Genomic DNA, 24,906 nt, shown 5'->3' with positions numbered 1-24,906 from the left:
GATCAGAAGTCGAACTGTTGAATAATTATTGCTACTCGTGTCGTGCGGTGGGTGTGGCCTGTATTGCTGATGACTCGTGAAACACGTCGAAGGTTTGAAGCCAAACTGTCGCGAATTACTCACCGTCAAAAAAAAAAGTGAATGGCACGTATATAAATATTTACGGATGACAGATTATCAAACATTTTTCATTCTAATTACTTAAAGCCGTTTTTATCTTTATGGTACTTTACGAAAATTAATACGGTATTCTCTTGGAGCAACAGTAACAAATACTGGGTGTTCAGTTCAAAGTGTGTCATGGCTCGCTGTATGCCGTCACATGGCCAGTCGATGAGCCTAGAGAATTCAATCTTCCTACACTTCCGCATAGGTGTATTACATATCTGCCAGAGAAGTTGCCTAGCTAGCACGGCGTTCATTCTGAAGAGTACTTACCCATACGTACGGTAATGCCGGTAGTGGCAGGAATGTGAACTGTTTCGAAACATGTACTGAGGTGAGTTTTTTCTTACTGTCGGGATATGGGGAGAGGGTTAAGACGATTGCTTACGTATTTGTTGACATTAACTTCGACGGTCAACATGGACACGGAGCATTTGATTTGTATTGTGGAATGTTGCCGTACGCAATCGATGATAACAAATACCCTGCGTATGACTTGCTAGCGCAAAACACAGTTCGAAAGAGGTTATGGTAGCACACAGACTTTACAGACCGCCATCTGTTGCTACGACGTTCAAGTTATACCGTACACGTTCTCAAGTTCAGATTGAACGCCTTGAGTAATAGGCAACTTCTCAGACACAAAAGCTAAAACTCGCTTCAAATCGCTGACTCATCAACAGTGACGTCATGACACACTTTGAAATGAACACCCAGTATAAATGACACTCGGGAGGAAATTAAACGCAAAATAAATACGGGAAAAGCCTGTTATTATTCGGTTGAGAACCTTTTGTCATCTAGTCCGCTGTCGAAAAATCTGGAAGTTAGAATTTATAAAACAGTTATATTACCGGTTGTTCTGTATGGCTATGAAACGTTACTCTCACTTTGAGAGAAGAACAGAGATTAAGGGTGTTTGAGAATAAAGTTCTTAGGAAAATATTTGGGGCTAAGAGGGATGAGGTTACAGGAGAATGGAGAAAGTTACACAACGCAGAACTGCACGCATTGTATTCTTCACCTGACATAATTAGGAACTTTAAATCCAGACGTTTGAGATGGGCAGGGCATGTAGCACGTATGGGCGAGTCCAGAAATGCATATAGAGTGTTAGTTGGGTGGCCGGAGGGAAAAAGACCTTTTGGGGAGGCCGAGACGTAGATGGGGAGATAATATTAAAATGGGTTTGAGGGAGGTGGGATATGGTGGTAGAACCTGGATTAATCTTGCTTAGGATAGGGACCAATGGCGGGCTTATGTGAGGGCGGCAATGAACCTACGTGTTCCTTAAAAGCCAGTAAGTAAGTAAGTAATAAAGAATAATAATAAATAATAACAATAGTATAATAATATTAACAAGAAGCATCCTAAATTAAATGAAGCACGATCACTTAAAATAGCATTTAAAGTAAATCTAATTTGTATCTTAATCCTAAGTTTGAACTAAAACCACAAGTATGCGAGTAAGATATGTTCATACAAGCACAATTACTTTCCATCACTACACTCATTTCGCTGTCAACTCACTCACTGTACTGGAACTACGATACATTTCACTGATACTATCCTGATTTCACTAACACTTCAAAAACATTCACTAACACAAACACACTTCACTGAAACAATACACTTCTTCATTGATACAGCACTTCAAATAACAAAACATCAATTACAGCCGTCCACATCTGTGGAGAAACGGTCAGCGCGTCTGGCCTCGAAGCCAGGTGGCCCGGGTTCGATTCCCGGTCGGGGCAAGTTACCTGGTTGAGTTTTTTTCCGGGGTTTTCCTTCAACCCAAGATGAGCAAATGCTGGGTAAATTTCGGTGCTGGACCCCGGACTCATTTCACCGGCATTATCATCTTCATCTCACTCAGATGCTAAATAACCTAAGCTGTTGATAAAACGTCGTAAAATAACCTACTAAAATAAATAAAATAAATCAATTACAGCCTTTAAATAATATGCATAATATACAGGGACATCACTATATTTTTACCAACATTTTTAACATTAACCTGGCTATACTCGGAAACACTGTTACCCCCTTCCATTACAGGAGTTTGATGTTACTAGTGCAATATGTAAACAAATCATTTCACTAGGTATAGGAGGAGAGAAAAGTAGTGTATCCATTTATGTTGTAGGGAAATACGATATTACGATTTTCAGTTTGATCATCACTTTTACGGAATTTATCAAAATACAGTAGAGTAGTAACATTTTTTTTCAAAAACTCAACTTTTCAGGCTGCTATGTTCGTCATGTAACGTCTACTTTATTTAGCATATTAATTATTGATGTTAACATACAATATAGAGAGTGCATTTAAATTGAGGGGGTCATAAGTAAAGGGCTGTAAGTGCACTTACAGTAAGTTACTTTTGAGAAATGGGGTTTAAATATTTAAGCTTTCGTAAAATCGGTGAAATTTTTATTTAAATTTTAATGTGTGATGCAATTAAAATATCCCTTCGCCACTAAAATTTTAGATACTTTTTCTTACGTTGGATGCACTTAACTCATGTTATTACAAATGTCACTAGCATTCCTTTGCTTCTAGCCACCTCAATTCAAAAAAAACCTAATCTGAATTTTTAAACAAGTTGCTGAAACTGGTTGCCGTTCATTACAATACAGGCTTCAATCCTTTACGCATATTATTAAAAACATTTTGAAGCATATTCTCTGAAATTGAACTTATCGTTTTTTTAATATAATTTTTAGTACGATATTATTAATATAGGTTCTTTCTTCTATAGAAAACGCAATTATATTTATGAAACACACTATACACTGCAGTGTTTACTTCACTGCTTGAAGACTTCGAATGCAACAGCGGCCGTAAGTTTGTGTGTCTGACGGGAGCAAGGACATTAGTGAAGGGGTGGGAGTGAAGTACATTCAGAAATGCAGGTACAATAAAAATGCAAGTAAAAATGAAATGATGTCCCTGTACTAATGTCTATTAGTAAAGCTCTTAAGCCTATTTTTAAATAAATTTTTGGTTATTGGCAAAGTATTCAGTAAGTTAAGTATGTTAATAATGCTGTCAGTGGTAGGACGAAATGGAGAAATATTTCCATCCCTGGGAAAATGTGAAGAAATTAGTGAGGATGAAGTAACCACATTGTGCCGTACCGCACCTGTAGATTTTGACGACAGCTCTTTGGATGAATCGCACGAACCAACGACACCCGCCCCGGAATGTCGCTGTTATTGAAACGCAAGGATGTTATTAGACATGCTTAATTTGGGAATAGTGGGCCCCAGAGACTCATCTCGGAGATGCAGAACGTCCATACACCCGGCAGTCTGCACTCAACATGCGGCCCGGGGCCGGATGGGAATCGATCCGGAGAAATGAGCGAGCCGCCTGCTGCAGAGCATTGCCCCGCGCGACCTACCCGACCGCAGCCCTTCCTGTCAGTTATGCTAGGCTCGTCGCATCAATTCCACGTGGACATACACGACCTTGCCCTTCTCTTATTTTGAAACCTACTATACAGTACGTCCTGGAAGTCCGTATACCCCTATACCTTACTAGTTTCTTATTAGCGCATTATATATATATATATATATATATATATATATATATACACAAGGACATAATTTTATTTTTACTTCAATTTTTATTGTACCTCAGTTTTTGAATGTACTTCACTCCCACCCCTTCTACTAATGAAGTTCCAATTGTCTTTCACACAGAACCGAGCCCGCATATAGTAACCAGTACTGATTTAGTGAGTATAGTACGTTCCAGAAATATGTTCGCGTTTTCCAATGACGAAAGAGCTTTCAATATTGAATCATATTTTCCGTTTGCCTACGTCACATCCCTATTTCCCCCACCTGCTTCTGCTCGCCCCTCTGTAAAAGCTGGGCTGTCTTAGCTCTTTTCTGAAAACATTAATTTCTGTTAGGAATTGGACGTCTACGTAATATTATACAACTCTTTAAAATAACTTAAATAAAAGGGCCTCGTTAAGTAATTAACTGTCACGTGATTTCCTGCCCCCCCCCTTTCTGCGACCCTGCGACAAAACCACTTGGACGGACAGTAGATAGCATTTCTGAGTAATTTATCTTTTCGGATCGGGCAGAAGTGAAGATTGAATTTACAGTACGTAAGGTCTCTTTTATAGAGTAGGTATAGAATTATTTCAACATGAGTTACTAATACGAAGTACGAAACTGGTAATTGGAATTACGTACAATTGTCTATAATGCGATAATATGTGAATTGGAACTCAAACCTGTATCGAAATGAACGGCCACCATTTTCAAAAATTTGTTTAAATATCCATATTATGATTATTTTTCAATTTAACTTCATTCTCCATAGTGTACGCTAATGTGCTGTAGACAGTATAATACTTATACTTTGCATAGTGAATACGTCCGCATGGACAGCTCAGTTCGTGAGTAAAAACACTCATTGTTAATACTGTACTGTATTTTGATTAAACAAAAACCTAATGAATATCATCAAAGTCAAAAGCGTGATATTTCCTAGTTTACGTAAATGGATGAACTACTTTTCTTCCCTCCTATACCTAGTAAAGTGATATGTTTCTATTTTACGCCAGTATCATCGAACTCCAGTCGTGGAACGGGGTAGCAAACGGTGTTTGCGGTTCTCAATCTTGATCCAAAGATATAGCCAGGTTAATATTAAAAATGTTAGTAAAATAAAATGATGTCCCTGTAAAATATTATATCGTCATTGTTCCTGCAATAACTCCTATGTGACATATTTATCGATTTTCAGATTTTTGCTCTATTAAATAACTTAAATAGTGATACAGCAAATAATAAAATCTCCTACATGTAATTATATTTCTTTGTTTCGAAAATGTAAAAATTCACAGTCTCCTATGTACGGCTGCTATAGGATGAATAAACGTATTTTTTCTTCCTACTGAAAAATTTTATATTTTGGACATAGGAGCTATTGCAGGAACAACAGCGATATGTATATTAGTGTTCTGGGATTTAATCGATTGATCGATCAATTTCTGTTGTAAGAATCGATCAAAAGTATTTAATCGAATAATCGAGTCGATTAAAATTAATCGGTTATACTTGATGTTAATTATTGTTTTGTTAATGCAAACTCAGACTAAAAATTCCGACAGTATTCATTTCTCAGAAATTACTTCAAAGCACAATAGTACTGTTATTTTGTAACTGCAAAGCAGTTAGTATAGGACAAAATAATCTTTGCACAAACACTTCAGAAAGAGATGGGGATATGAAGACAGTGACCTGTCTACCCCATTGAAAGTTGAAACACAATGCGAAACCCTTATTAAGTTTTATAATGTCCAAGAAAACTTTCACCTTACTGTCAGCCCGTCTTCATAGCATATGATGAAATACATCCTTTTCTGGAATTTACCCCCTCACCTCTTAGGCATGACTACTTAATTACTTACTTACTTACTTACTTACTTACTTACTTACTTACTTACTTACTTACTTTTAAGGAACCCGGAGCTTCATTGCCGCCCTCACATAAGCCCGCCATTGGTCCCTATCCCGAGCAAGATTAATCCATTCTCTATTATATCCCACCTCCCTCAAATCCATTTTAATATTATCCTCCTATCTACGTCTCGGCCTCCCCAAAGGTCTTTTTCCCTCCGGCCTCCCAACTAACACTTTATATGCATTTCTGGATTCACCCATACGTGCTACATGCCCTTCCCATCTCAAACGTCTGGATTTAATGTTCCTAATTATGTCAGGTGAAGAATACAATGCGTGCAGTTCTGTGTTGTGTAACTTTCTCCATTCTCCTGTAACATCATCCCTCTTAGCCCCAAATATTTTCTTAAGCACCTTATTTTCAAACACCCTTAATCTATGTTCCTCTCTCAAAGTGAGAGTCCAAGTTTCAAAACCATACAGACCAACCGGTAATATAACTGTTTTATGAATTCTAACTTCCAGATTTTTTTAGAGCAGACTGGATGATAAAATCTTCTCACCCGAATAACAGGCATTTCCCATATTTATCCTGTGTTTAATTTCCTCCGAGTATCATTTATATTTGTTACTTTTGCTTCCAGGTGTTTGAATTTTTCCACCTCTTCAAAGGAAAATTTCCAATTTTTATGTTTCCATTTCGTACAATATTCTGGTCACGAGACATACAGTCCAGTGATAAAATCACTGCACAACAAAGGAGTTGCGTTCTACTGCATAGGCCTACTAATAATAATAGCAACAAAAATGGCCGTCTGTAGAAGAACATTAGAATTCAACGTGATTAAAAAATGCATAATTTCCATAAGTTAAACGAGTTTCACAACAGTTGAGTTCTTTATCACGTCACCATAGGTATTCCAGTTTGCAGTTTATTTCCTTGAATGTCATTCAAGAGACATGCATAAATTAAGTACGGCAATTTATTGTACAGGGACATCATTTATTTTTAATAACATTTTTAATATTAACTTGCCTATACCTCTGGATCAACGCCGTTTGCTATCCCCTTCCACGACTGGAGTAATATACAAACAAATCACTTTACTAGGTATAGGAGGGAAGAAAATTAGTTCATCCATTTACGTAAACTATGAAAAATTGCGCTTTTGAGTTTCATAATTTTCATTGGGTTTTTGTTTAATCAAAATACAGTACAGTATTAACAATGAGTGTTTTTACTCACGAACTGAGCTGTCCATGTGGACGTGTTCATTATGCAGTGTATATTATACTGTCTACAGCACATTGGCGTACAATATAGAGAATGAAGTTAAATTGAAAAATAATCATAATATGGATATTTAAACACACTTTTTTATATGATGGCCGTTCATTTCGATACAGAGTTCAGTTGTAATGTGCATATTATCGCACTATAGACTATTGTACCTAATCCCAATTACCAGTTTCGTTCTTCGTACTAGTAACTCATGTTGAAATAATTCTGTACCCACTCTATAAAAGAGTACCTTACGTACTGTAAATTCAATCTTCACTTCTGCCCGATCCGAAAAGATAAAATTACTCAGACATACTATCCACTGTCCGTCCAAGTGGTTATGTCGTAGGGTCGTAGAAAGGAGGGAAATCACGTGACAGTTAATTACTTAACGAAGCCCTTTTATTTAAGTTATTTTAAAGAGTTGTATAATATTACGTATACTTCCAATTCCTAACAGAAATTAATGTTGTCAGAAAAGAGCTAATAAGACAGCCCAGCCACTAGCTGGCGAATAAAAGCTGATGGGGGAAACCGAGATACGGCGTAGGCAAATGGACGACAGTACCTGTGCGAAAATAATTCAATATTGAAAGCTCTTTCGTCACTGGAAAACGCGAACATATTTATGGAACGTACTGTGGCTACTATGACTGTATATGCGGTTTTGGATCTGTGTGGAAGACGGTTGAACTTCGTTAGTAGAAGAGGTGGGAGTGAAGTACATTCAAAAACTCAGGTACAATAAAAATTGAAGTAAAAATAAAATGATGTCCCTGTACATACAAATAAGAAGATAGTTCAGTCACGAGAAACGCCTTTCCATGTAATCTCAGAAATAAACTAAGACGTCTGGCTTCACTAATGTTTAGTCTGTTATTCAATGTGCCTGTATGAAATACTAGGTTATTTAGCATCGATGAAATTGGTGATGACGAGGTGGTACTTGGCGTGATGATTCCGAGGATTCGTCATGTGGTTACCTGACATTCACCTTACAGTTAGTTTAATCATGGAAAATCTCCAAGTAGACAATCACTCCAAGCGTGAAACAAACTCATGTATGCTATAGGCATCCGACAAGGAAACCTCAGTGCGCAGAAACCAGCTGGCGTAACTGTCTTGCGCAGATGACGTATGCTCCCGTTCCCAGCATGCTCTCACGCCTACCGCAGGGGGGTAAAAGGGGTATAGCATGCGCGTCGCGAGGAGTCCGAGCTGAGTTTTGTTTGTAGGATACCTATATAGTTGCTTACCATGTCGAAATAAATATCCCAGTTGCGTGTCCGCGTTAAATCTCAGACATCCCAATTGAGTAGAAGCCCAAAAATTAAAACATCCGATTTGCGATTGTCCTCTAAAACACGCATTTACTTTCATACTTAGCCAGACTTTAGACTGACCACTAAGTGCAATACTTATCACAGTAAAACCAGATATGTTAAAAAATTTATGACATATTATGGAACACTTTATGGGAAAAATTTGTATGATATGTCTGTGATATGGCCTACTTGTCTAACCGGCTGATTTATCGTATCGCATGATGTTTCTAGCATTTGCATAATTCATTTTCACGGGAGTTCAAAGTAGAAATGTTCGTTTAAACTTGGTTTATTGTTAGTTTAGGAATAATGGCCGCTGTTCTCCGGGAGAGATGTGGAAAAATAGAACGATGGCAATTTATTTATTCATAGTGTTCTGCCCAAGAGCAGGTCTTTCATTGCAAACCCAGCATTCCCCAGTCTTTCCTATTTTCTGCCTTCCTCTTTGTCTCCTCATATGATCCATATATCTTATAGCGCTGGTCTTCTATGCCCAAGGTTGCGGGTTCGATCCCGAGCCAGGTCGATGGCATTTAAGTGTGCTTAATGCGACAGGCTTACGTCAGTAGATTTACTGGCACGTAAAAGAACTCCTGCGGGACAAAATTCTGGCACATCCGGCGATGCTGATATAACCTCTGCAATTGCGAGCGTCGTTAAATAAAACATAACTTTATAACTTTCTACCCCGAACTCTTCTCCCGTTTACCATTCCTTTCAGTGCATCCTTCAGAAGGAAGTTTCTTCTCAACCAGTGACCCAGCAATTCCTTTTCCTCTTTCCGATCAGTTTCAGCATCATTCTTTCTTCAACCACACTTTCCAACACAGCTTCGTTTCTTATTCTGTCTGCCCATTTCACACGTTCCATCCTTCTCCATATCCACATTTCAAATGATTCTGGTCGTTTCTCTTCACTTCGTCGTAATGTCCATAAAATGTCGTTCATAAAATTCAAATGTACCTTTCGTAGGCTGTCGGGAGATAGCAGCACTTATTGTCAGAACGACAACTCTTAGAACTTTAAAGCAAAATACAAGCTCCTTTATGTATTGTGCCGTTTGTGTGCATGTAGATTGAGAAAGTAATATGCGAAATATGCGACTGTTCTTTGCACAAGCCCAATGAATACATTTTTCATGCTTATTACTTCGGACAAATGTATAGTTGAAACAGATACTTTCCCAGTGAATTTAGTTTCTTTTGCACGTTGGTGTCCATGTCAGGAAGTGCGACAAACCGTTCTCAATGAGGAAAGCAGTAGATCACGCATCTAATCCCCCTGTCCCCGCATTAGCCGAACATCTCAATAAACTACCTTCCCTAGGTTTTCAACAACTTTGCAAAACAAGAGGCTCGGAGGCGCCTGCAGACGTACAAAACGAGACGCCAGCTGCAGATAGTCATGAATGAAAATTGTAAAATAAAATTATATTTTTAATAGTGACAAAGCCAGGAGATTAGGAACATTACTGTGGGTGTACAAACCTGCAACCCCCTTGAGAAGCCGCCACTGTTCTAAATAATTCAATATTTTGTAACATATTTTCATAGGCAACCTATGTGGCAAAGGGATCAACATGTCAAGTATTTTGTCTGACAAATACGAAATTCATTGGTTTGACTAAACAATTGGCTCACGAGACTTAACCTAAAAATGTATTTTGTTTGACCACATGAAATTATTAGTACTAACTTCGAAAACTTACCTAATTATAATCTTGAATTATAATCACAACGCAACACATAAAATAACTAATATGTATTAATATTAATACTGAAAGGTAAAAAGGTAAAGGTATCCCCGTAACGTGCCATGAAGGCACTTGAGGGGCATGGAGGTAGAGCCCCATGCTTTCCATGACCTCGGCACTAGAATGAGGTGGTGTGGTCGGCACCACGCTCTGACCGCCTTTTACCCCCGGGAAAGACCCGGTACTCAATTTTATAGGAGGCTGAGTGAACCTCGGGGCCGTTCTGAAAGTTAGGCAACGAGAAAAAGTCCTGTCACCACCTGGAATCGAACCCCGGACCTTCCAGTCCTTAGCCAGCTGCTCTACCAACTGAGCTACCCGGCCACCCAATATTAATACTGATATTAATTATTAGTATGATCAGATTTCACTAGTTTCCAGTAACCGGCTCAGAAATCTAGTACAATTTTAATTTCATTGAACTCCAGTACCGAGAAATGTTGTCAGCTACCAACATACCAGTTACAAAATCACTACCATTTGTAGTATTTGTTAGCATCGAAATTCGAAACGAAGTTGGCAAAGAAAATTCAACCTGCAAACTAGAAAATCACCACAATCCACTAGCATATGTAGTAATGGGGGGGGGGGGGGAAATGGTTAGGTTTCACTCTTAGGGTTTGAAGTAAGCTGATCCGGACTATTTCATCTCCTCTTCTGCTAAGAATGCCAAATCTTATATGAGAATATTAGTACAAAATTTAAGAAAAAAAGAAACTAAAACATGCTCAAAAGTTGAGGGAGTAACAAATTCTTAGAAGAATATAAAATATTGGGATAGAATTGAGAATACTGCTACGTGTCTCTGAGGGTGAAGAACCGTCCTCTGACCAGCAGACCCCACGTTGTAACCTCGATGTCAAAGTAGGAATAAAAAGGGGATGATTCTGCCCTCGTTCCTACTTTTATAGGAGCAGGTGGGAAGCAAAGGGAGAAAAGGAGAATAAGCCCCAAGAGTAAATCGAAACTTCGGGAAATTTGTCTGAGAGAAAAAAGAAGCTGTAGGCGGAGAGAGATGAAGGATTTTAGAAACCTCTGGAAGCGTCAATAAGGGTGACTTGGAAACTACAAAGGACCAGGGGTGAGTGAACTCGTTCCCAGCACGCGTGGAAAAGTAGTCGGCTTGGAACTGCACAATGGGTTTGAATGAGGTTACTCGTGGTTGTACAACAATCAAAGGCGCGCCAAGTGTGGCACTTAACGGGTGGATCAAAACAAACGTATTTTTAAAACGTCTGGATTATTTTACTTATATTAAATAGTGATATATTTGTTAGAATACATTTGACCTTGCTTCAGTGCTTCACTTACAGATGACTTTTTGAAATTGCAAAGTCCGTAACGGAAATTATGATTCCATAATATCATCATCATCCAATTCAAGCACTACACCTAGTCGTTTGTTGCGGTCTCAATGGTCTCATGCCATCTTTTTAACCCAGATAAGACTGACGTCCTATATATAGGACACCGGACGTTTCACACAAATATGTTAATAACAATGACTATGACAGACTAAATATAAGAAAAAAAATGGAGGCAATTTATAACACATAAGGATTATGGTATCATGATTGCCGACTATGAAAATCTTACACAGCAATGTTAAAAAAATAAAACGTTCCGTCCTAAATATAGGACGTCAGTCTTATCTGGGTTAATGGTCTTCCAATAGAACGTTGTTCAGAAGGGCGGTAATGTAGCACTGCCTTTGGACATCTTTCTGTTGGCATTCTCTCGACATACTGTTTCCAATTAACTCTATAGGTTTGAAGAAAACTTAATATAGATTTGGACGTTCAATTCTTTCAACATTTTTGTATTTCATTTTCTATCCCAAAGTGTGTATCGTACCTTTTTTTTCATGAGTTCCATTTCGTTGGTACTTATACGTTGAACATCTTTTTTTGTCGAAGTCCAGGCCTTTGATATATAGACTAAAGTAGGTGGTGCTAAAATGTTGTACATCTTTAATCTTGTATGTATCTATAGGCCTACTAAATTAGGTTTGAGAACTGAATTGATAATGCCAATAACTTTTACAAAATTAGTTATTTTAGAATGGATATCATTTTCTTTTTTATTTGAAAGACGGTTCCCTAAACAGTTAAACTTATTCTTTATTGTAGTAGGTTATTTTTCGACGCTTCATCAATAACTCAGGTTATTTAGCGTCTGAATGACATGAAGGTGATAATGCCGGTGAAATGAGTCCGGGGTCCAGCACCGAAAGTTACCAGCATTTGCTCGTATTGGGTTGAGAGAAAACCCCGAAAAAACCTCAACCAGGTAACTTGTCCCGACCGTGAATCGAACCCGGGCCACATGGTTTCGCGGCCAGACGCGCTAACCGTTACTCCACATGTGTGGGCTAAATAGTTAAATGTGTTCACTTGTTCTAGAATCCTGTTTTCAATACAGATGTTACTTATAGGATATTTACCTTTAAGTGCCATAACTTTTGACTTTTCTACAGAAATGATCATATTATAGTCTTTTACAACTGCGTTTAATGAATATATTGACTTTTGGAGATCATCTTCTGAAGTGGCCAATAGAACGTGGTCATCTGCGAAGAGGATTGTATCTATTTTGGTCCGTCTATTTATAGAAACATAGCCTCTGTTTGGGTTTTGGAAACTCCATTTACATATCATAGAGTTTATGTAGATTATAAAAAGCAGAGGAGAGAGAGAACATCCCTGTCGTACACCTGTGTTAATAGTTTTAAAATTCTGTTTGTTGATTATTTACTCTAACGGCAATTTTTGTGTTCTTGTACATATTATAAATAGATTGTAATATTTGGTTTGGGATCTCGTTTTCTTTTAATGTAATTAATAATTTTTCTCTGTTTAATTTGTCAAAAGCTTTTTCATAATCTATGAATCTATAATATATAATCATTAATTTTCCCGAAATATTGTGATGTAACGCGTATTACATATTTAATTGGTGCGCAAAATTTGTATTCTTATGATAACAATGGATAACTGACCAACCGACGTCATTTCTATAGGATCATCACTCGTCCTAACAAAGAGCTCGCACCTCTCATGATCTGTCCTACGTCTAAACTACTTCCTTCAATTTGCGTTTGTTCTCGAGATATTTTGTTGTCCATCTCCTGAGACGGATCCCATCAGCGACTTGTGCGTTTACACGGTGTCAGTTACTGGCAAACCAGTTTGGCAGTAGCTGGGTTCCCAACTGTCCAGATACTGGATTGACACACTGGCCATTCTTGTTCACATTGTGCCAGCTATTGGATGGGTAGTAGGTCGGCTCAAATGACCTTGATTTGTTGCCCAATGTTTGTGATATTCAAAAGTTAAGTACATTCTATAAATTTTCAGAAACCTTATTAGTAATAAGGACTCTGAAAATTTATATATGTAATAAGTTATTAATTAACAAACTTCATTGTTTGTTTCTCACTTCATCTGCTCGATATTTTTTTGTTAATATTAATTCAAAGAAATACAAAAAAATGTTCGATTGTCTGGCCGTGCCATTCACTCGCCAAGAAAAGCCGGTGTGCTGTAGTAAACCTTCTAAATGATGTCAGCAACTAGAGTACTAGATTGTGAGGTGGTGTGGGAACACAAGCGGGCAGTAAAAACAAAAATGTCTAAATTCACTGGACGCCTCAAATGGATCACCAGCTGGCATCGTGTGAACGGACCTTAGTCTTTCCGGCGTTCACCAGTCGAAGCGGTGAATAAGTATGTTGTGATTGATAGCATTTTCGTCTATACCGTTTATATGTTAATTTACTACTGCTCCTGCTGCTGTTGTATACTATGTTCGTTCAGATTAATACTTTTTCTTACAGTTAATGTTTCTAGTTTCGTTGATATATAGTAGTTAGTTGGAAACAGCTAGTATTTAACACTTTCAAATATCAGTCTCTTTAATGTACTATCAGTCCAATAAAATTTTATTTTTTACGAATTTTGTAGTTCCCATTTTGGAGTAATCACAGTTACAAGACCGTTGCGCAATCTCTACGAGTCCGGCGCATATGCGAGATGATAGCTTAATAAAATTTTGCACTAATTAAAGCATAATCCTTTACACCCAGTTTGATGCAAAATGGGTTTAATTTTGAATTTAATCTGCCATGATTCGGTTATGACTTTCATTTTGTCGTATTTTCGACTCATATTGCATCACGCGTATTAATTGATATTTGCGTTTCTCGTCTTTGTTTTCAATTTCATAGTGCGTAAGCCATTCTATTAGAGATAATGCTTCGTCTAATAGTTAATGCTTATTTCGTACTTCAGGAAAAGTTTCTCTTTGAAATTGTCTTCCGCGTATTTCAACACCATTTCTCTGTCGATATGCCCAAATTGATTCATTCATTTATTCATTCATTCTTTCATTCATTCATAGTGCTCTGTCCAAAGGCAGATCTCTCACTGCAAACCCAGCTTTTTCCAATCTTTAGTATTTTCTGCCTTCCTCTTTGTCTCCGCATATGTTCCATATATATTAATGTCGTCTATTACCTGATATCTTCTTTTGCCACGAACTCTTCTTCCATTCATCGTTCCTTCTAGTGCATCCTTCAGTAGGCAGTTTCTTCTCATCCAGTGACCCAGCCAATTCCTTTTCCTCTTTCTGATCAGTTTCAGCATCATTCTTTCTTCATCCACTCTTTCCAACACAGCTTTGTTTCTTATTTTGTCTGTCCATTTCACACGTTCCATCCTTCACCATATCCACATTTCAAATGTTTCTAGTCGTTTCCCTTCACTTCGTCGTAATGTCCATGTTTCTGCTCCATAGAATGTCACACTCCACACAAAGCACTTCACTATTCTCTTCCTTTCTCCAGAAGTCCTCAGAAGATGCACCTTGTCTATTAAAAACTTCCTTGGCCATTGCTATCCTCCTTTGGACTTTCTGACAGCAGTTCATGTTACTTCTTATAGTACAGCCCAAGTATTTGAAGCTAATATAAACTAATTTTATTTCCGGGAAAAAAATATATATATAACTAAAGAACTAGATGCATAAATACATAGATAAATAAATAAATAAATAAATAAATAAATACATACATACATACATAATATATATAATGAGCAAGGAAGCCAAGCAAACAAATAAATAGAAATTTAAATACATAAGTAGGGAAGGAAATAAGTAAATAAATAAGTATTACCTTAAATTCTCCACGCTAAGATTAATTTTTGGTCCTACAGAATTTATCTGTTATGGTAACAATGATTATTAGAGGAGACAAATTCACTAGGGCGTCGGGGATCGAACCCGTGTCCTTAGTTCTGCGTATCAAGTGCTCTAACCACTAAGCTAGGCCGAAGTTCAAACCACAGCACTGTAACCTTTACGTAGATTCTTCGCCCAACAATGCATATACTGTGGAATCCCGGTCACCAAGTCACTCAATTGAGTGCGCTCCTTGTATAATGATAGTTGACTTAATATATGTCAACATATATGTCGAACATGGAGTAAGGCCATAAAGGTAAAACACTAGAGGAGAGGGATTCGATCCGGTGCTGTGGATTGAATTCGGTGTAGCTTAGTGGTTAGAGCGCTTGGTACGTAGAACCAAGTACCCGGGTTCGATCCCCGACGCCGGAGAGAATTTTTCTCCCCTAATAATCATTAAATTTCCAGCATATCCTTAATATTTGCGCCTTTTTCTAAGCGTTGAATAATATTCAGACGTGAACGTTTTGTGACATGTTGCCTTGCCGTTATACGGGGGCTGAAATTCTCGTCACAACAGACCACGTCGGACTGGTTTCTGCTTTCTTTAGACTCGAACGCATTCTACTAAATCTGCGCAGCAGTGTATTAAATTGTATGATAACATCTTTCAGGTGCCGATTTCAAGCACACAGTCTCTGTTGGTGTTTTGAGTTCTAAAATTCGATATAAGTCTTTAGGTGTAATCCTCACTTGAAGTTACACGAGCTTTACGCGTCTATCCCTATAACGATATTCGTGTTGTGCATTGTAATTCATCCCCCTGTACTGGTATGACGTCTCAGTTTACATGCGCTTCTGGCAATCAGTGTTGTTGATAATACTACCGTTAGGATATCCGATGTACCTATTGTCATCAAAGACACGTTATCCATCACTGCCATAAACGCAACGAAGCCATTAAGCACCGGCAAAACAAAATTTCGTCAATCGGTAGATATTCTTCTTCAAATTGACAAATGAGGCGTTTAGTTGGAAAATCAGATACATTACTAAAACACAATTTTTCAGAATAAAGGAAAAACTTGTATCTTCTATACGCCAAGAGGTAAAATGTTAATACTTTGAGGATACGTTTGTTATGGAATATTGTAATGTTCCATGACGTATGGCTGTAACATTATTGGATTATTAGTAGATAATAGAGAAAATGTCAGTGGCGGCTCCTGCATATTTCTTAAGAGGAGGAAAGAAGTTAACAGCACGAAATGACACCTTCTTGAATGAAGCATGCTACAAATTAGCCTACATATAAGACCAGGTAGTGTTGGGGTTGGCCTTCCCTTCTGTATACCAATAATCTGTTCTCGTACAATGGGTTTCCTAAATTTTCCAATATATATTATGTTTTCACTTCCATTCATTGTTGAATAATTGCACAAATTAACAATTACAAGGAAATTCACAACCTCGCAACATTTTTTCGAGCACACTACAGCATCACACGTGTTGCAAGAGACTAGCTACTAACTCGTAACCGGAACCGTGAAAATGGGAATGGGAAATAATCTGAGGAAAGCGAGAACACCGCACCCACCCACGTGGTCTGTGTTGCCACATGTACATTTTACAAGTTCAGTATCACATGGTTTTGAAGAATGTCAGTTCTTGTAAAGTCATACTACCATTATTGTTCAAAGCTGCCGGTGGCCGATTAATTTTTTATGTTAAAAATGATGTAGTTTGGAGTACCTACTTTCAGTTTCAAATATATTTGTACAAAACTGACAACTTGGCTGTTGCCCTGTCTAGTAAACAATGAATAGAAGTGAATTTCAGGGACCAACTACGTAGAACTACTTCCTCTTTGTTTTACATAAACCCGACTTTAACTTTCAAATATCCACGAAAGTTTCAAACCATGAATAGTAGCCTATATAAAGTCCAATGAATAATATTTTTGATTCATAATTTTAAGCAAAGTTTATATGGTGTCTTTCATAGCTTTGCGTTAAAACTGTTTTTATTGTGCCTCCTCCTAGATGACGTGTTATAGTCTGGTTGAATGCAGCATCGTTAGATGGCAGCGGTAGCGAGCTTGCTGCACGGCCAGTCGGTTTCTATTTCCCGCCCATGTGCTGATTCAGAGGAGGATCTCCTCCCTCTCCGTTCATTTACTTGCTTTAAAACTCTGCTTCTTTCTCTGGCCGCTAGTGCTCTGTTGTCTATGTGTGTTAACTGCAGTAGAGGAGGAATGGAGTGCCTTTCCTCTACACAGACAATCTCGCATCACAGTTTTTTACATCACATGAGCGCGCGTCGTTTAAAACTCGATCAACCGAGTTTTTCTTATAGCTGTGAACTTAAAAATTATCGAATCTTCCTCGAATTTCAAGGCACATATTTTATTTGGTATTTACTTTCAAAAGAAGAAAATGTGAGGAGGACGTTCCTCCCTTCCCTCCCCCGAGGAACCGCCACTGGAAAATGTATTTGATGTATCTGGTTTTGAAAATTTTTCTATGATCTATCTGGGTTTGCAAATGAATAAAAGAACTTATCTTAGTTTGAAATCAACCATCCATTCGGTATTATATATAATGTATTATTTTAAACCGACTCTTACATTATTACAATTTATTAATTTGTCATAATTGTTATATTTTCGTCACAAAAGAAACTAAATCATTAAACAACCAGATCACCTATTTCACAGGTATAGTCACACATATTTTCTTCTTCATTCATAGAGGAAATTTGATTTTCAACCAAGCTTTCCAGTCTGTTAACAATACGTGCATAGTAGGATAATGTTTGAAGTGCTGTCCATTCATTGCCAAAATGTTTCGTCAGCAAAGCAGTTACATCATTTATTTTTAATTGTGACACTTGTACTCCTGGCAGCATTATGCTTTGTGATGCAATATTGATTATTTTTTTGTTCTTCTTACAAATGCTGTTCCATTGACCATACTCCCTTCTTCTTACGATGAAAGAGTAATGGAACGGAGAAAAATTCTCTCCGGCACCCGTGTTTTCAGCTCTACGTGCTGATGCTTTATCCACTAAGCCAAACCGGATACCCATCCCGGTGTCGGACAGAATCGTCTCAGTTCAAGTTCCAACTCTTGGGTTCCCTCTAGTTGCCGCCCTCTGCACTACGTCATAGATGTCTATGAACGTAGGACTGAATTCCACACATGTGCTGAGGTGCACTCGTTATGAGTGACTAATTGGCCGGGGTCCGACGCAATAAGTGCCGTCTTAAATCACGAAGTGATTTACGCATATCATATATATTATTTTAATGTACCGAAGTACATATGATATTTCTATTACTCTTTCATCGTATGATGACGCAGAATATCTGCATGGAAATATCATAATATATATCCCTTCTTCTTGTTCGACTGAAAGAAAAATCTTTTACATGGAAAGTGGCACTGAGCTGGTGGCCGCACTATATTGGAAACACTTTTTTTTTCAGTCATATGTTTTATCTGACAAAGTTATGACTGTCCCAAAATTAGAGAAAATATCTGTATACTCGTTAGGGCTAATGAAGACATCTTGCCGTTTTCCTTTCAGCTGTGTCTGCGCGGGAACTATATTGATGCGCAGTGAAAGTAAGCGCCAACCCTTGATGTATCTGGTTTTGGAAATAAACTCACGTGACTTCTCTGGATTAGCAACCAATACTATTCTTTCATCATACAAATCCATGTGATGTATCTGGTTTTGGAGCATAATAGTGCTATACCAGTTGTAGAAACATATGAAGATATGACATTAACTCATTTTCGAAAAAAAAGTGATGTATCTGATTTTGCAACTACACGCCTCAATTATACTCGCAAAATCAAAATTGTATCTCGAGTGCTGCTTTGTTTACTTACGATATTTTCAAATTAGTTATATCGTTGTTTCTGATAATTTTATTCCTTGCCGTACTTACCTCTGTAAATGAATAAATACTGCCTTACATCGTTTGATTGATTCAGATAGCTCTGTTCACTTATTCAACTAGGATGTATGCAAGTATTTGACTGAATTTACAATATTCCTGTAACTCTTGCCGATTTTTATTATTTCTTGGACTATTTGCGATGTTTTCACATTTCGCGTTGATTTGTAATTAACATTCGAATTAATTATATTGCATAGATATTAAAGTTCATTAGTAGATAATTAATTACTAGTGCTCTTCTGTGTTTCGATAATGTGAACAAATCTGACATGCTTGCTGATTTACTTGATCCAAAATATTATTATTGCTTTAGACCATAACTTAGTTCATATATGCATTTTATGCCAAAGCATTCCACTGTGACTTTGCATTCAGTATTATTATTGTCCTTTTCCTCAAGCAATATATGTTCTCATATTTGTCCGTGACAAAAGATAACGAGATTCGTCATTTTATTTCGTCGATCTTAAAGAATGCCTTATTTTAGGAGAATTTGTTCAGCTTGCTTGAAACGAAGCTGCAATTGAGACAGGGAAATCAAAAACTCCCTAACTCCAATTAACCAAATTTTACAGGAGAAAGAAAAAACTTATTATTTCTCTTACTAACTTTAAATATTATAAATTTATCTATTAATATTGTGTAAAGTTACATTCTTTATCAATTAAATACTTCAAAACCTAAATTTTTACATTACCTTACGTACAATTTGAAATATACACTGCTGGAGTTAGTGGTTTTCTGACTTCCACAGTGTATGAATTAAGAAAAGTGAATACATATAAACCATGTGAAGAAAAAAATATAAGTATATCATAATTCCCTTATGAAACATTGGAATAAACGAGAAAATGGAAGTTTATTATTAAGATTAACATTGCTACATTTTTTTAAATTTCAAATATATGAGACAGAAAATCAGAAATTAACATAAAGCACATCAAAATACACAAATAAAACCACAAACAATATTAAAATGTTAACACAGTCTCATTCATGTTACAGATTCTGTTTTTTTTTTTCTCTCGTGTTCTTCCTGTGCATCTAGATTCTAGATTATTACTGTCCGCAAACAGAGTTTGGTAATACGTTCTACTTTCCTCAGAAATAAACTGCATTAAATTTTGCAAGTCCTTTTGCTTTCTTCTTTCAATGGCAATGCTGAGTTGTGCTTTAGTTGACTGGGGAATGATGCATCTCTATTGGGTTTCTGGAAGTTAATCGACTCGATATTGTGCCTCTAATAGTCTTACTTACATGGATTTCATAGATTTTTGTGACATTCTGAATACCGTATCGTATCACTTTACTTAGCTGGTTGAGCGATAGTGTTGCCACCTACCGGGAAATTAAGCTTGGAATGCAACAACTCTCTTATTATAAGGGGTAAGTGGAGTTCTGATTTCCACCAGTTTTAAAACAGCCCCCAGAATGCAGATGAATGTCGATATTAGTGTATTCTTGCCTTCCACGCATGCGGGACAAATTAAAAAGTATCATCCAGCCCATAACTCAATTTTGTCAAAAATTGGAGTTAGTGGGTTTTTGATCTCCCTGTCTCAATTCTAGTTACGACCGAAAAGCAAAAATTATTTTATCTCGTCACGAGTCCACTGTAAGCTGTTATTTGGGACTTTTCAAGACCCGGCGTAGACTTTTATTACACTTTTCCTTCAATGAAGCAGCATTAAGCAGAAAAAAAATAGTAATTGTTCATTGTTTGCAGCGCTCTATTGCGGTAATGGTCCAATTGCTATACAAACAGTTAGGTGAAAATAATTTGAACAGTTAATGTCTTGTAAATCTTTTTTTGCATATCAAACCGTTTAGCCATTAATTTAAATTGAATAATAGCGAAAATCAATTAAATAAATGTTGCAAAGCAACACACGTCGCGTATTACCGACTGAGTACAGCAGAGAGGGAGGGGAAGGTAAGGAGTGTAGGCCGCGCTTGCTTAGTGTTATTGCAGTAGCCGTGATGTTGCCAAATGCTTCATACAAACATAACGATTTCCTCTAAAACGGTGAATGTTAGAGAACAAACTTACTTGGATTTTTCAAATCTCTCCTCATGATTTATTACCAGTTTCATTTTGATGCAGACGTTACCATCTACTTTGTATGAACTGCTTGTTGCTAAAATTCGCAGAGTTAATAACAATATTTCTTTTGGAGAAATTGATTCACGATAATGTATATTTTACTATCGAACTCTTTGTGCTAATTTAGTAGCTATTCAAAATCTGGAGACGATAATCTACAAACATGTTTTAATTGTCCTGTTTCAGTATTTTATTTTAAGTCTCATAACAAATTGTTCCTGCCGTATCGTTTTCTACTTTTCACCCACCCATGTCTTCTAGATTTATATTTCTGTAATTCTGTTTTAAAGTTACACACTCTGTACTCGTAATAATTACTTCTTCGTCCAACATGATTTCCTCCGAACGTGGAACATTACCGACTAATGCTCGTTCAGTGTAAACCAACGAGCTAGAAATAAGAATATAGAGTGGCGATCGCGCAGCCATCTTTGAAACTTTTGAAGCTATGTCCGCCATGTTTTAACTGGTCAACAAGTCGGCGTGGTTCCTATAGGAAAATACGGAAAGTGACTTTATAGAACATGTTGCACCTTATTAATCTTATTTTATATCGCAATAACCCATATATTCCAATTTGCTAATATTTCTTTATTTTAACAGCTGTCAGGAAACCCATGCAGCAACAGTTTATTCCATACATCTTACTTAACATCGAAGCTTAAAGATGCGGATACAAGTGGGCGTGGTTCCTATAGGATGAGATCGAACACGCTTTCAGTGGAAGTTTCAGTTTCGTCGGACATACATAGGCTACTTGAAGTCGTATTTATGCCAGTATGTTATACAGACCTGAATTTTGGTGGTGTTCTACTGAATTTTCCTCTGCCACAGAAGAGAAAGCTTCTTCGAAACTTCGCTTCTTCGGTGGAGGCCTGGAAGTCTCTTTTCTTTTTAAATGAGATGGAAAATCGAATATGGTTGATATTGCATTGGGCAACAAACGTCTCCTCTCGTTTACAAAATCCATGTATTTAGTATCGAAATGTGCGGAACACAAAACACTACGTATTGTGGGAAACCATTTCTCTCTCTTCATTTGTGAAACAGACTGCTTAGTTAACAAATCATTTTTCAGTGGAAATCTCTAAAAACAATGAACACTTTACAGAATCTTTCTATCAATAACTGTTATTATATGTATAGTGATACCAAATTATGGCGCGGGTTCGATCCCGGACCAGGTCGATGCCATTTAAGTGTACTTAAATGCGACAGGCTCATGTCACTAGATTTACTGGCATGTAAAAGAACTCCTGCGGGACAAAATTCCGGCACATCCGGCGACACTGATATAACCTCTGCAGTTGCGAGCGTCGTTAAATAAAACATAACATTAACAAAATTATGGCAGACTATTTACTTTAAATATGACATATTATTTGTTTTATCGCTTCGGTTGCTACAGTTATAAGCAGAGCACACGAGAGGTATCTTAATTACGGGATTTAAAAATCTCCACGTGCTTATACGTCTTCTTCTGCTAAAGCGAGGTAACAAGTTAAAATATGGCGGCCGGTAGTTCAAGCTAGTACCACCAAGAGCGCTGATACAGACGTGAACGCCACTCCATGGATAAATATATAATAGGATGCGAAACTGCGGTCAGCACCATTTGGCGGCGGGGGCTGAAATAAGATGATCAGCGCCCAACGTCGTAGATGGTGAACATTAGAACTACGTGTTGGGTACATTACCCAGAGTTCTCTATTTATCCGTTCGAGATATTGCTCGGAGAGACAAGATGGCAGACAGAAACTTGCTAATAAGTGTGTATAAGCAGTGTATGTTAAACAGTGATGTTTATGGACGTTGTAAAAATAGTGCTGTTGAATGAATTGCAAAGTAATAGTAATATAATAAATTGAACCATCTAAGTAGTTCTTGCAGACTTTTCCATTGCGCTGTACAATTAATATCCAAAGAATACAATAACAATTATCCAACCTCTTGCTTTATTTATGTCTCTGTCTTGTTATATTTTAATTGGGTAGTATAAAATAGATCGTCTCTTTTGTCTTCCTGTTGGCTCCGGTAAGAATTTTCAGTGGAAGATGCTGTGAGGAATAAAAATGTAAACGTTTTATTTTAAATTGGGTTAGTTTGAGATTAGGAATGAGGGAGGTAATACTTTCTGCATAGTTTAACATTTTCGTCACCAGGTGCGCTGCTAAATGCATGGAGTAATTAGTTACTATTTTCGCTACTTGGTGCGCTACTAGATGTAATAACGCCCCTCACCCCAACAGGTGGCAGCAAGATCAATTTCTACAACAGCGCCTCTAGTATGTGTTACGGGAAACTCAGTAAGTTTCGCATCTTATTATATATTCATCCATGGCCACTTTATATTCTTACTTCTAACACGTTGGTGTAAACAGCTATAGTGATTGCGCAAGCGCACGAAAGAGAACAAAAGAAAATATGCAAATCAAGATTTCAGGTATAACTCCCTGTAAAGTCGATTTGAATAATTTCGAGGGAAAAATTGTTCCGGGGCCGAGCATCGAACCCGGGACCTTTGGTTTAACGTGCCAATGCTCTACCAACTGAGCTATCCGGGAACTCTACCCGACACCGATCCAATTTTCCTCTCTGTACATCCACAGACCTCAAAGTGGGCTGACAACCGTCAAGCAACCAACTTCGAGTGTATACTAACTCCGTGTGACTTAAATTGTGGTTTTCTGTTAACGAACAGTGACGTGTATTACGCAAATCAAGATTTCAGGTATAACTCCCTGTAAAGTTGACACTTAAATTGTGGTTTTCTGTTAACGACCAGTGACGTGTATCAACTTTACAGGGAGTTATACCTGAAATCTTGATTTGCATAATACACGTCACTGTTCGTTAACAGAAAACCACAATTTAAGTCACACGGAGTTAGTGTGCACTCGAAGTTGGTTGCTTGACGGTTGTCAGCCCACTTTGATGTCTGTGGATACAGAGGGGAAAAATTGGATCGGTGTCGGGTAGAGTTCCCGGGTAGCTCAGTTGGTAGAGCGTTGGTACATTAAACCAAAGGTCCCGGGTTCGATGCCCGGCCCCGGAACAATTTTTCCCTCGGAGTTATTCAAAAGAAAATTTGTTCGTTCACATTCGTTCGCTGTGTGTAAACGCGGATTAAGTCAAAATTCTGGCTCAACATTCAGTTTATTTCCATATTTGATCAAGAACACTAGAAAAAATGTACACTGACTAGTGCATATCGAGAGGCGAGACCTGATATGCGAGCTACGCGAGAGGGAAAAGAATGAGAGATCAGAAACTAAGTTTGTTTCGGTTTGGTTATTATTAGATGAAAATGGCGCTACAGTGATTCAGTTCAGTCTTAAACCTTTTTTCCCCCCTTCAAACCCACTGGTGATATAGCCACTGCGCGTGATAAGGTCAAAGGTCAGGTCTTGCCTCTCCTTTACTTAGCCTATATGTTAATGAAAATTGCATGAAGAGTTGTATAACAATCTGGGAAACAACAGGATACCTGTTCTTGCATACAATCAAAATTAGAGTCATTGTAGGAAACACGATTTCTAACTCGAATCAGAAGTTAATTCTAACAGCAGCTCCTCTTTTCTGTGACGAGCAAGCCGTTTTCTGTCACCAAGAAGAAGTGTTTCATCCAAATGTTTATTTAATTGCAAGAAATGAAATAATCCATTTATTTCAACGTCGGTGAACCAAGTTGTTT

At 37.5% G+C, this 24,906-nt stretch overlaps 1 protein-coding gene and 1 non-coding gene across 14 annotated transcripts in view; both read left to right on the top strand.

Annotated features, from left to right (window-relative positions):
• LOC138708096 (nuclear protein MDM1-like) overlaps positions 1–24,906 on the top strand; it is a 945,585-nt gene that overhangs the window by 671,824 nt on the left and 248,855 nt on the right. The gene's annotated exons all lie outside the window — the stretch shown is intronic.
• On the top strand, positions 24,195–24,267 carry TRNAN-AUU (transfer RNA asparagine (anticodon AUU)). The gene has a single exon. It is a non-coding gene; the product is annotated as a tRNA-Asn (tRNA).

The sequence above is a fragment of the Periplaneta americana genome, chromosome 10 (assembly GCF_040183065.1).
Source record: "Periplaneta americana isolate PAMFEO1 chromosome 10, P.americana_PAMFEO1_priV1, whole genome shotgun sequence".
NCBI classification, from domain to species: Eukaryota; Metazoa; Arthropoda; class Insecta; order Blattodea; family Blattidae; genus Periplaneta; species Periplaneta americana.
The sequence above is the reverse complement of the archived record's forward strand: the minus strand, read 5'-3'. Positions and strand labels throughout refer to the sequence as shown.